General features: G+C 42.8%; 1 protein-coding gene across 1 annotated transcript in view; it reads right to left on the bottom strand.

Moving 5' to 3' along the window:
* The window catches only part of COL7A1 (collagen type VII alpha 1 chain), a 360,938-nt gene extending 349,667 nt beyond the window's left edge, over positions 1–11,271 (bottom strand). Inside the window, exon 1 of the mRNA XM_082266262.1 lies at positions 10,992–11,271. The gene's annotated coding sequence lies outside the window, so the exon portion shown is untranslated. The remainder of the gene's footprint in view (positions 1–10,991) is intronic.
* Positions 11,272–12,131: the final 860 nt, after the last annotated feature.

The following is a 12,131-nucleotide window of genomic DNA, read 5'->3' as shown; positions in this document are numbered from 1 at the left end:
TATCATCCCCTGCCCTCCCCTCTTGTTTAGTGCTAGTTAGTTCGGTCCTAGCTATTTCTTCCCTGTTTATTCCATGTTCCCTAAGTCGGTGTTAGCTCTTTGCAGAGATGTGGCTTAGGGAAATCATTGTCTCCCTACATTTCAAAAGACGAGAAAAACTTCCTCTGTACTGCATTTGTCTGAAGTAAAAAAGCATTGGATTAAACTTCTTTATGCTATTGAGGAGTTAAGCTGCCTGTGGATGCTGAATAGTCAGCAGGTGACCATACTGTCTGTGCAGACTGGGTCTAAGAAGGTATGTCGATGCATAAATCAGCATTTGAAACAGAACAGCTGGGAAGATCCATCTGGCCAATTACTCTTCCCCAGAGTGGGCTGGCATGGCAGAAGACATACAGTCATACAATATCCCTGACTCAACCACAAATGGTGATAAGGATCTAACGTTTTATAATATCTATAGTAATCTTTGTCAAAAGGGACATGTCTGAAGGTGGGCTTTAACATTTCTCTTTGGCAAGAATGGACACATCAACAGCCGGTATGTCCCCGAAGCCCCATTACTACATGCCCCGTCTCCAGCAGTCTAATGCAGTTTTTTGCAAAATGGAATATGAATGCAATGCCCCCCCCCCCCATCCCCGTATTTGTGGGGCAGCCCCTGAAAGAAAATTGATATTAAAGTTAACACAGCTAAACATTCAAGTGCTCCACCTTGTGGCTCCTGATAGAAAGCAAACAATAAATGTGTCCTATGGAATTACACTTTATTAATCCGCTAAAAGTTATTTAATACTTTTCTGTAACTCTAAGGAAGTTAACATATCCGCCAAGTAGAGTATAAACTTGATATCTATTATGAAATCAGCTTGCATTGCTTCCCCAAAAGCAATAACTAAAAACAGCTGGAAGCCTTCTAATGTAGAACATTTTTTTATAAATATACACTATATTACCAAAAGTATTGGGACGCCTGCCTTTACACACACACATGAACTTTAATGGCATCCCAGTCTTAGTCCGTAGGGTTCAATATTGAGTTGGCCCAGTTGATCAGAGCAAAGGACACTGTTCCAGGCCTCCCTTCAGCCACTTGCAAAGTGGTCTGGAGGAACGTCTCTTCAAAGGGACTTACCAACAGGTACTGTAGATATATATATATATATATATATATACTGTATGTGTATATTCTACATTACCAAACGTATTGGGACGCCTGGCTTTACACACTCATGAACTTTAATGGCATCCCAGTCTTAGTCCATAGGGTTCAATATTGAGTTGGCCCACCCTTTGCAGCTATGACAGCTTCAACTCTTCTGGGAAGGCTGACCACAAGGTTTAGGAACGTGTTTATGGGAAGGTTTGACCATCCTTCCAGAAGCGCATTTGTGAGGTCAGACTCTGTTGTTGGAGTGAAGACCTGGCTCGCAGTCTCCACTCTAATTCATCCCAAAGGTGTTCTATCGGGTTGAGGTCAGGACTCTGTGCAGGCCAGTCAAGTTCCTCCACCCCAAACTCGCTCATCCATGTCTTTATGGACCTTGCTTTGTGCACTGGTGCGCAGTCATGTTGGAACAGGAAGGGGCCATCCCCAAACTGTTCCCACAAAGTTGGGAGCATGAAATTGTCCACAATGTCTTGGTATGCTGACACCCTAAGAGTTTTCTTCACTAAGCGGTCCTATCTTCAAGGACATGTTCCAGTTCATGTGTGATGGATTCAAGTAACACGATTTTAAATATCTCCATATCTGTGAGTATTCATTTGGCATTTTATTAAAATTTTAGAAACAGTGACCACGGGTAAAGCACTAGGTGTTTGCGCATCCTTTTTCTTTTCTTTTATGTTCCCTTCACTGGAACTAAGGGGCCGAGCCCAACCCCTGAAAAACAACCCCACACCATAATCCCCCCTCCACCAAATGATTAGGACCAGTGCACAAAGCAAGGTCCATAAAGACATGGATGAGCGAGTTTGAGGTGTAGGATCTTGACTAGCCTGCGAGACTACGAGCCAGGCCTTCTTGTCCACCATCAATGTCTGACCTCACAAATGCTCTTCTGGAAGAATGGTCAAACATTCCCGTAGACACACTCCTAAACCTTGTGGACAGCCTTCCCAGAAGAGTTGAAGCTGTTATAGCTGCAAAGAGTGGGCCAACTCAATATTGAACCCTAAGGGACTCAGACCGGGATGACTTTAAAGTTAATGTGCGTGTAAAGGCAGGCGTCCCAATACTTTCGGTAATATAGTGTATATTCTAGGTAACACAAATTGTAGCAACAGAGGTGGGTGGTGGTACCACAAAACTAATAATTATGTTTTTCTTTTGATGCCTCAAGATCAAGGCTGAAACAAGACATCACCTTCTGTACTCCAGACAATATATAGATGACATCATGCATCCTGGCCCCTCCCATGAGGTCTGCCCTCCAGGGGGTCATGGATGCTACATTCCAGATGCATTAACTCAATCTGTGCTAAACTGGGATTCAAGCCAGGTACTGTACATCAAAACAAAAGATGCATACAGTCTTACAGTTGTTTTTTTTTTTTTTTTTTTTTAGAAAGCAGCATCAGCCTGAGTACAAAAGCCTGTCTCCTTCCAGTATGCTGCAGAGAAAGATACCTGCTCTCCCAGATGAAAGCAGTGGTTTCTCTGCAGGGGTCTAGCACACACCCTCCTGCTGATTCAGACCTTTGTCTCTGCAACCAGCAAAGTTCAAAACTCCTTCGTGACTAGAGAGCTCAAGCTTTCACTCAGCAAAGGGTATGTTGGGCATGATGGTGGTCACTTTCAATAACTCACATCCAACATCTGGTCATCAGAGTCCCAGTATAATTTAAGGCATTGCTCTAGTGGCTAATGTTTCATTTTCCAGCAACATGTTCAAAGTGTTTTTTTTAACTCATCACCCTTTCTGACCATTGTCATCTTTGCCATACTGTGGATCTGAAACAATGTGTCCTGACAAACAAAAGGCTAATGTATTCATATCAGTAGTAAGCAGTTACGTATATTCAAATTTCTAATTAGTATCATAAAACTAACATTAAGGAGCCTTCCCACTGACCACCAATATAAGGGGCATTGTTCCTCCTGACCACCAATGTAAGGAGCATTCTTCCCACTGAACACCAATTTAAGGGACATTCTTTCCACTTGCCACCAATGTAGGGAGCTTTTTTCCCACTGACCTCGAATGTAAGAAGCATTTTTCCCACTGACCACCATCGTAAGGAGCATTCTTCCCACTTGCCACCAATGTAGGGAGCTTTTTCCCACTGACCTCGAATGTAAGAAGCATTTTTCCCACTGAGCACCATCGTAAGGAGCATTCTTCCCACTGAACACCAATTTAAGGGCCATTCTTTCCACTTGCCACCAATGTAAGGTCATTCTTTGCACTGAAGACCAATGTAAGAAACTTTTTATCTCACTGACCTCCAATGTAAGAAGCATTCTTCCCTCTGACCACCAATGTAAGGGACATTCTTCCCACTGACCACCAATGTAAGGAGCATTTTTCCCACTGACCACCAATGTAAGGAGCATTTTTCCCACTGACCACCAACGTTAGGAGCATTCTTTCCATTGACCACCTATGTAAGGAGCATTCTTCTTACTGATCACCAATGAAAGGAGCATTTTTCCTACTGATCACTAATGTAAGGAGCATTCTGCCCACTGACCTCCAATGTAAGGAGCATTCTTCCCACTGACCTCCAATGTAAAGAGCATTCTTCCCTGACCTCCAATTTAAAGAGCATTCTTCTCACTGAGCACCATTGTAAGGAGCATTTTTCCCACTGACCACCAATGTTAGGAGCATTCTTTTCCATGACCACCAATCTAAGAGGTATTCCTCCCATTAACAACTAATATCATGGAAATTTTCCCACTAGCCTCCAATGTAAAGAGCATTCTTCCCCACTGACCACCAATGAAAGGGATATTATCCCCCATGACTACAAGTGTAAGGAATATTATTCCCACCGGCCACCAATGTAAGGAGCATTCTTCCCACTGACCTCCAACGTAAGAAGCATTCTTCCCACTGACCACCAATATAAGTAGCATTCTTACCTCTTACCACCAATGTAAGGAGCATTCTTCCCACTGACAACCAATATAAAGGACATTCTTCTCACTGACCAACAATGTAAGGGACATTCTTCCTACTGACCACCAACATAAGTGCATTCTTCCCACTGACCACCAATGTAAGAAGCATTCTTCCCAATGACCATCTCAATAATCTGCCATAAGCTGTAGATATAGTACTTATTAGCAGGGTTCCCAGGGACCATAAAGTTATTTTGTAGGTTCCTCTGTATTAAGAAGGTTGATAAAGGCTGCTGTAGAAGATATTAAGGGTTAAATGTGAATGCTGCTGAAAGATATCTGCAAAATGTTATTTTTGTGAGTTCTCTACTGTAAATTGTTTATCACCCTGGCCTTCTGGGCGGCATATGTCTCGCTTCATTCAAGCTCCAACATCTGATACGTCAGTGATCGCAGCTGCCGTTTCTTTCAAGTCTGTGCAATGTACAGTATGAATCCCAACCGCTCAATGTAGAACACCTGGAGCTAAGCCGCCCTAAATTATGAGCAAATATGAAAGGGCCATAAAATAGACCCTGGGAACCTGCAACCTCCAGGAATCCCTGAAAGATATGGCAAAGGCAGAGTGCTGAGACTTGTAGTTCCCTTATCTCTGAATGCTACAGGTCAGCCAAACCTCAAAAGTGATATTTGGAGCCTTGTGGACTGAATCAGCTCTTGACTTCTTCTATGTCTTTGCCCCGATATCGAGATCTCCATACTCTGTTCCTGTCCACCTGGGTGATTTGAATGTTTCTGCCCACCTTTGTGTATCCACGCTCCTCCTGTTCCATTGCACATACTATAAATAAATAAACAGGGATGGTGGGAACCCCTTGTAATGGGCAAGGGAGGGCAGGAACCCCTTGTAATGGGCACAGTGGGTGTACAGACCAGGAACACAAAGATCTCACCTCTAGAATGCCAAAGAGATAGAAACTATCAGGTGCTGTAACTCCAGCATCTACCAAAAGCTAAAATATAAGTTCAGGAAGGAGTGACCCTTTAATGGATTATTATATCTACCTTTAAGACAGGCTGTAACAAAGATCTGTTTGGCCATCTGTCACTGTCAGGAATTTCCTATTCAGCACAAGCAGGAATCTGTCTGTCAATACGGTAAACCATGCCAAATACCTGACCATGAATATGGAATCAGTATTTCATAGAGTATCAAAGTCACTCTATTCTGTGCAGTATGCAATAGCAGATTGTGCCAAATGCATAATATAAACTACATGGCTGAGTTTGTGGACACTGGTTTGCTCTTGGATACGGAACTGGCTAAAAGGCCGTGTCCAAAGGGTGGTAATAAACAGCGCATACTCAGACTGGGCTGAGGTAGTAAGCGGGGTGCCCCAGGGCTCAGTCCTGGGACCAACCTTGTTCAATTTATTCATAAACAGCATTGAGGACGGGATCAGTAGTTCGTTATCAATTTTTGCAGATGACACAAAATTGGCCAGGGCAATAACTGCACAGCATGAAGCAGATATCCTACAGAATGACCTGGACAAAATTACGGAGTGGGCAACGACATGGCAAATGAGGTTTAATGTGGAGAAGTGTAAGGTTTTGCACTTGGGGACCAAAAACATAAAAACACAATACACGTTAGGAGGGGAACCCTTGGGGGAATCAAAAATGGAGAAGGATCTGGGAGTCTTGGTTGATGATAGATTAGGCAACAGCATGCAATGCCAAGCGGCAGCTTCCAAAGCCAACAGAATATTAGCATGCATAAAGAAAGGGATGTATTCCAGAGATAAGACTATAATCCTTCCACTTTATAAAACTCTGGTCCGACCGCATCTGGAGTATTCTGTCCAGTTCTGGTCGCCAGTCCTCAGGAGGGATGTGTTGGAGCTGGAGAGAGTCCAGAGAAGGGCAACTAAACTAATTAGGGGATTGGAGGACCTTACCTATGAAGAGCGGCTGCAATCGCTCGATTTATTTTCCCTGGAGAAGAGACGTCTGAGAGGGGACATGATAGCAATTTATAAATATCTTAATGGGGATCTCACCTTAGAAAAAAAGCTGTTCATTCGAAGGAATTGCATGAGGACTCGAGGACATACAATGCGATTAGAGGAGAAGCGTTTTAACCTCAGGCAACGTGGGGGGTTCTTTACTGTTAGGGCTACAAGATTGTGGAATTGTCTACCACAAGAGGTGGTTTCTGCGGGTAGTATGGTGACTTTCAAAAGACTCTTAGACTTACATCTCAAGGATCAGGAGATAAAGGGCTATGTTAGATGATTACAGTCACACACACCTACACAGGTTGAACTGGATGGACTATTGTCTTTATTCAACCTCACCTACTATATATATACTATATATATATACTATATATATACCTCCATACCGTTGTGTTTAGGTGTTCCTGGTGTTCCAATGAACGTTACTGTTATTACAGCATAGAAAGACATTTTAGGTAATTGGGCACTTTCAACCTTGTAGTAAAAGTTTTGGGAAGGCCCTGTTCTGTTCCAGCATGACTGTGCCCCCAGTGTACAAAGCCAGCTTCATAAAGATATGGTTTGGCCAGTTTGGTGTGGAGGAACTCAAGTGTTTTGTACAGAGCCCCGACCTCAACCCTATTTAACACCTTTCAGATGCATGGGGACAGTGTTAATGAGCCAGGTCCTGTCTCCCAAAATCGTTACCTGACTTCAGGTAGGCTCCTTTGGTTCAATGGGCACACATTTCCATGGACAAACTCCAAAATGTTGTAGGAAAGATCTCCAAGAACAGTGCACACAATTATAGCCCCAAAGGAAGGTTCTTTCATAAAAATACCCATACATTTGAATTTGGATGTAGTGAGTAGTAATAGTAAGCCCATATGGAAGTGACAGTCAGGTATCCACAAACCTTTGGCCATAGTGTACCAACACTTTGGTTTTTTCCAAAGTTACACCTATAGAAGAACACCAGAAATACAGGATCTGTGGATCTAAATGAGGGAAGCTCAGTGATGGGCTTCAATGTTTGACCCCTAGTCCAGCAGGCCACAGTTAAAAATGATGAAGCACTGGAGGAAAAGTCAGCATTTTGGATAACATAAAATAGTCTTCTTTTATTGAAAGAATGCGAATAACAGCTGTAAAACAGCCAACGTGTTTCGGCCGTCAAGCCTTAATCATGGCCTTAATCAACTGCTGAAACATGTTGACTGCTTTACAGCTGTTATTCATGTAATGATAATAAAGGTAGACCGTTATTTGATGTTTGCTGACTTTTCCTCCAATGATTCATGTTATATAGAGGCATCAACAGCCTGACAGTCTGAGCTGGAAATTGAGGTGGAAGCGATATTACACCTTCTCACACCTTCCCACAGCTACAAATTGTGACTGCTGCCACAGTTTTACCCTCCAGCAACTAGTTGTCAGGATAATCCACATAGATGGGCCCAACTGTTACCAGGAACCTGTTACTTTGCCCATTCAATGTTAAAGAATAGGGCAATTACGACCTAAAATATACCTTCAACCCTTTAAAAGATCAGAAGCAACAACTAACTACACTTTAATTGTACATGTCTAATTAAATGTTCTTAAAATATAAAGTAATCTTGCTCATTAACTTACATATTTTCCAATAGTGTAAAGAAATCGAGCCTTCATAGTATTTTTTGAATATGTGGCCCACGAATGACCAGCCATATAGTTTTATGGACTTCCACTGAGTTGAGGAAATCCAATGCCTGGTAAGTGTTTGTAACACTTTCCAAAGAGATAAAATGTACCTACTGCAGGAATGTCCAGTGGTGGACATATCGTTTGTACAGACTATGTAGCTACACATGGGCCATCTGGGACATAGGGGCCCATTTCTACTAGATCAGATGGGTGATAGGACCCCATCCGGCTGTCATGTAGACCTGGAAATGGTCTATTTGTCAATCAATGAATGAATAAATGTACTTGGCCAGGGGAGACCCAAAACTTGGTGTGGCACGGGAACCCTTTGATGCCTCTGCCATTGGTGCAAAATTATCATTCCAGAAACAGCAAACCGGCACCAATTTACCTAAATGGCACAGGCTTAGATCCATCCTGGATTCAAGTTAAATCAAGTGAAACATCTTTCCTGATTATATGCTTGTCTTGGATTTGTATATTCTTGGAGCGCCTGGTACAAAAGTTCATCTCACTTGAAGGACTTCTTGAAACATTAAATGGTTAAGAGCATTAAACAAAGCCAACATCCTTGGGGAGGGAAGACTCCCCCTTCTTTAGGGCTTGAAGAGTGGATGTTATTAAAATCACAACTGAATGCACAGTACATAGGGGACCTGTGGTAAGGATTGATGGCCAACATATCCTGATGGCACTAAAGGCAGCTGGCTAAGGTGTGCCTGCTTTCGTACTGCTACCCTGCACATCACTCTGCTACTACAGGCAGCCATAAACAAATAGGTGAAATCTGACTACCTGTCAATATGAGTACCACCTGCCCCCATTGTAAACCCCAATGCTTGGCTCTACCGAGGACTCATCTTTATATATATATGCAAGCAAGAGGAAGTAATGAGCAGATGCTGCAGGCTGTAGCTTGAAGACAACAATAGGGATCAAAGGTCTAGCAAAAGACAAGGCGATATCTCCATTAGAAGGACAGGTAGGAAGAATGCCGAAGATCTACTATGCAGCAAGCCTGGCTGTGATACACACCCTCCACTGTGCAAAAGTAAGCGCCCCATACTGCCCAAGCTGCTCATTATAGGAAATAGCGGAATAATGGCAAATGATGCTCAAATGACAGCCTAAGGGTCCTTTCACACGGTGCGCTGTCCGACGAGGTCCGTTCTCTGCTCAGCGGGGGGATGACAGCTCAGTCTCCGCTCTGTGTGTGGGGACGGAGCTGTCAGATCCCCGCTGTCTCCTATGGGGAGATCAGATGAGAACAGACTGCCTGTCCGTTCTCATCCGATCCCATCCAATCCGATCTGCCAGACGGATGGAAAATAGGGTTTCCATCTGTCCAGAGTCCACGGACAGGATCGGATCGGATAGCAGCGGGTGTCAGCAGAGATGTCTCCGCTGACATCTGCTGCCCCATGAGGATGCATGGAGCATCCAATCCGGTAAGCCTGAAAAACTGACAGGTTGGAAGCGTATTGCAAAAAATGGATCATGTACATTTTTGGTGCATTGAGGATCCATAGGAAATAGATGGGTGCAGGTACCTAACTGATGCAGCGTGCATGTGCATGTGTGAAAGGACCCTTAGACTGAACAGCCTTTCTTTCAAAGCCCAATTACATCGATACATGCACGCTGCATCAGTTAGGTACCTGCACCCATCTATTTCCTATGGATCCTCAATGCACCAAAAATGTACATGATCCATTTTTTGCAATACGCTTCCACCCAGGGTATGTGACCAAAACTAAATTGAGAGGTGCCCCTCAAGACTCCACCCGGTCCTCTTATGTAGTAACTTCTTGTAGTGCAGACAAGGACAGAGCTCGTCTCAGCTGTATACATCCAATGGAAAATGGAAAAGTCCTGGAAGTCGCACATCTCTGCAAAACCCCAGTGTAGGTGTCCTTGTTGCATCGAGGGGCCCCATGTGTTGTTTGGTGTGCACATTTGCATTTTGCACCCACTGGCAATGAATGAACACACTCCAAAAACATTTGCACAATGGCTAATTCTGAAAATGCTAGTTGCCTGGCCATCATTCTGACTCTCTGGCTTCATTACATTGAGTCATTGACCTAAAACAAGAATGCTGTTAAGGCTCCATTAACACTTGTACGACTCCGAAGTTTGACTTTGGAGCACAGCTTTGGTGTGACTTTGATGCAGCTTTGGATCGGTGCAACTTGGATAGGACTTTGGCTTTGACCAGTGATAATTGGACAAATGTTGCATTGCATAACATTCAGGTACGACTTTCATGCAACTTTTGAGGGTTAACATTGAAGTCTATAGCCCTCATGTTGCATGAAAGTCAGACCAAAGGAGTGCAATAACTACTTTAAAGTCTGTGCAACTTTAAGTTGTAAATATATTAATGGTTATCATTGGAAACAATGGGGTACGACTTGTCATGCAACTTTGATGTCCAAAGTTGCATGACAAGTCGCACAAATGTGAATGGCGCCTAAGGGCTTCTAAAGAAGCAAAGAAACAAATCACCGCTCAAAGTGCTGACAGCTGGGCCAGTAGGATTCCCAAGTAAACTGTAGTAGTCCTGCAAGACTGGGTGCTCACCAAGGTCCGCAACCTAAGAAGTCCATATGCATGTAGAAAGAAAGTGGCACTTCCAGTCTCAGGAAAGTAGAAACTTGATTTTTATTTCTTCAAATCAAAAAGTCCAACATCGACATGTGCAAGACAAACAGGATAGCAGCAAACGCGTTTCACACCATGTGCTTATTCATTGCTAAGGGCTTCTGACTTTTCTGAGCTGGAACCTTATTCCAGGTAGTATTGAAGCCATTGGACCAATATAATAGACACGCAGTTTGCAAAAGGAGGTTGGCAATGCTCTCCTTTGCTATGAGCAAAGATAACCAATCCAAATTCATTGCATTATTATTATTATTTCAGGTACTTATATAGTGCTGTCAATTTACGCAGCGCTTTACATATACATTGCACACTCACATCAGTCCCTGCCCTCAAGGAGCTTACAATCTAAGGTCCCTAACTCACATACATACATATTGCATTGCTTTGGCTGCCTTTAGCTGATACAATGTGACTTATCATTGGCTGCCCTACCCACAGCATAGATTGTTATGTAAACCAAAAAGCCTCTACCTAAATCATTTTCTGCAAAATGCGAACAACAAGGGATCTGATCAAATTGTTTCCTATCTAAAGAATAAAAATAATTAATATAAATAAAAAATTAAAGTTACCTTTGCTGTACACGCATAATCCAAAAGCCAGATCTCCTCTTTTCTTCTGCACGGAGCCGAGGATCTGCAGACACTCCTGTCCTGACAAGTTTAGGTTCCTTTCTCTGTAATTCTTGTCCCTAGGAGAGCAATTTTTGGACGTAGGAAAGATTTGCAGATTCTTTAAAAAAAAAAAAGTCTTAAAAAATAAATAGGTTATAAAGTAGTAATGAAAGTTCAATAAATTAACTTTGCAAAATCTTCCCTTCCCTGTGCCTTTCTTTTTTTTGGCTTCTCTCTGTCGTTGTCTCTCCCAGAATTTTTTTTTCTTAGGATGTACCCTAAAGCCACACGAAAAAGTTAGTGCACTGTAATTAATCCTGTAGCCCTTCCCCTCTTTTCCCGCAGCCAATGGAATAAAATATATTTAAATCACAGCTGTGGAATCTTGCCAGCCAGGTAAAGAGATTCTCTGGAGTTAATGCCTAACTTGGAATCCCCCCCCCCCCTAACTTTTCCGCCAGTTCTGCACAGGACACTCCTTCTGTCTTTACTCAAGGAAAGATTTATTTCCAACCAAGAAAGGAAAAAAAGGATGTGATAGAAGCAGCAGCTGGAGATAAAGGACGCCTCTGCTTTTGGTTGCGCAGAATGATCTGGCAGGCTGTTGCAGGTCGTGTTTTCCACATCGTCAGGATGCAGCGCAGGTGTAAAAAAAGTGCATTTCTCAGGAACTTTACAAGTCTGCATTACTGAATTCCTGACATATCACAACATACATATACAGTAAACCCCCCTCCATTGCGGGGGTTATGTTCCGGACCCAGCCGCGAAAAGTGAAAATCCGCAAAATAGAAAAACCCCATTAAAATGCATTGTAGGCATGTTTTTTTTACTGTCACTGTACGTGTAAAAGCATTTTAAGGTCTTTAACCACTTTAATACTGGGCACTTCCCTCCCTTCCTGCCCAGGCCAATTTTCCCCTTTTAGCGCTGTTGCAATTTGAATGACAATTGCGCGGTCATGCAACACTGTACCTACACCAAATTTATGTCATTTTCCCCCCACAAATAGAGCTTTCTTTTGGTGGTATTTGATCACCTGTGCGATTTTTAATTTTTGCTAAACAAATAAAAAAAGACCGAAAAGTTTGAAAAAAA

The sequence above is a fragment of the Pelophylax lessonae genome (genome assembly GCF_965119305.1).
Source record: "Pelophylax lessonae genome assembly, chromosome: 8".
Classification (NCBI taxonomy): domain Eukaryota; kingdom Metazoa; phylum Chordata; class Amphibia; order Anura; family Ranidae; genus Pelophylax; species Pelophylax lessonae.
The sequence above is the reverse complement of the archived record's forward strand: the minus strand, read 5'-3'. Positions and strand labels throughout refer to the sequence as shown.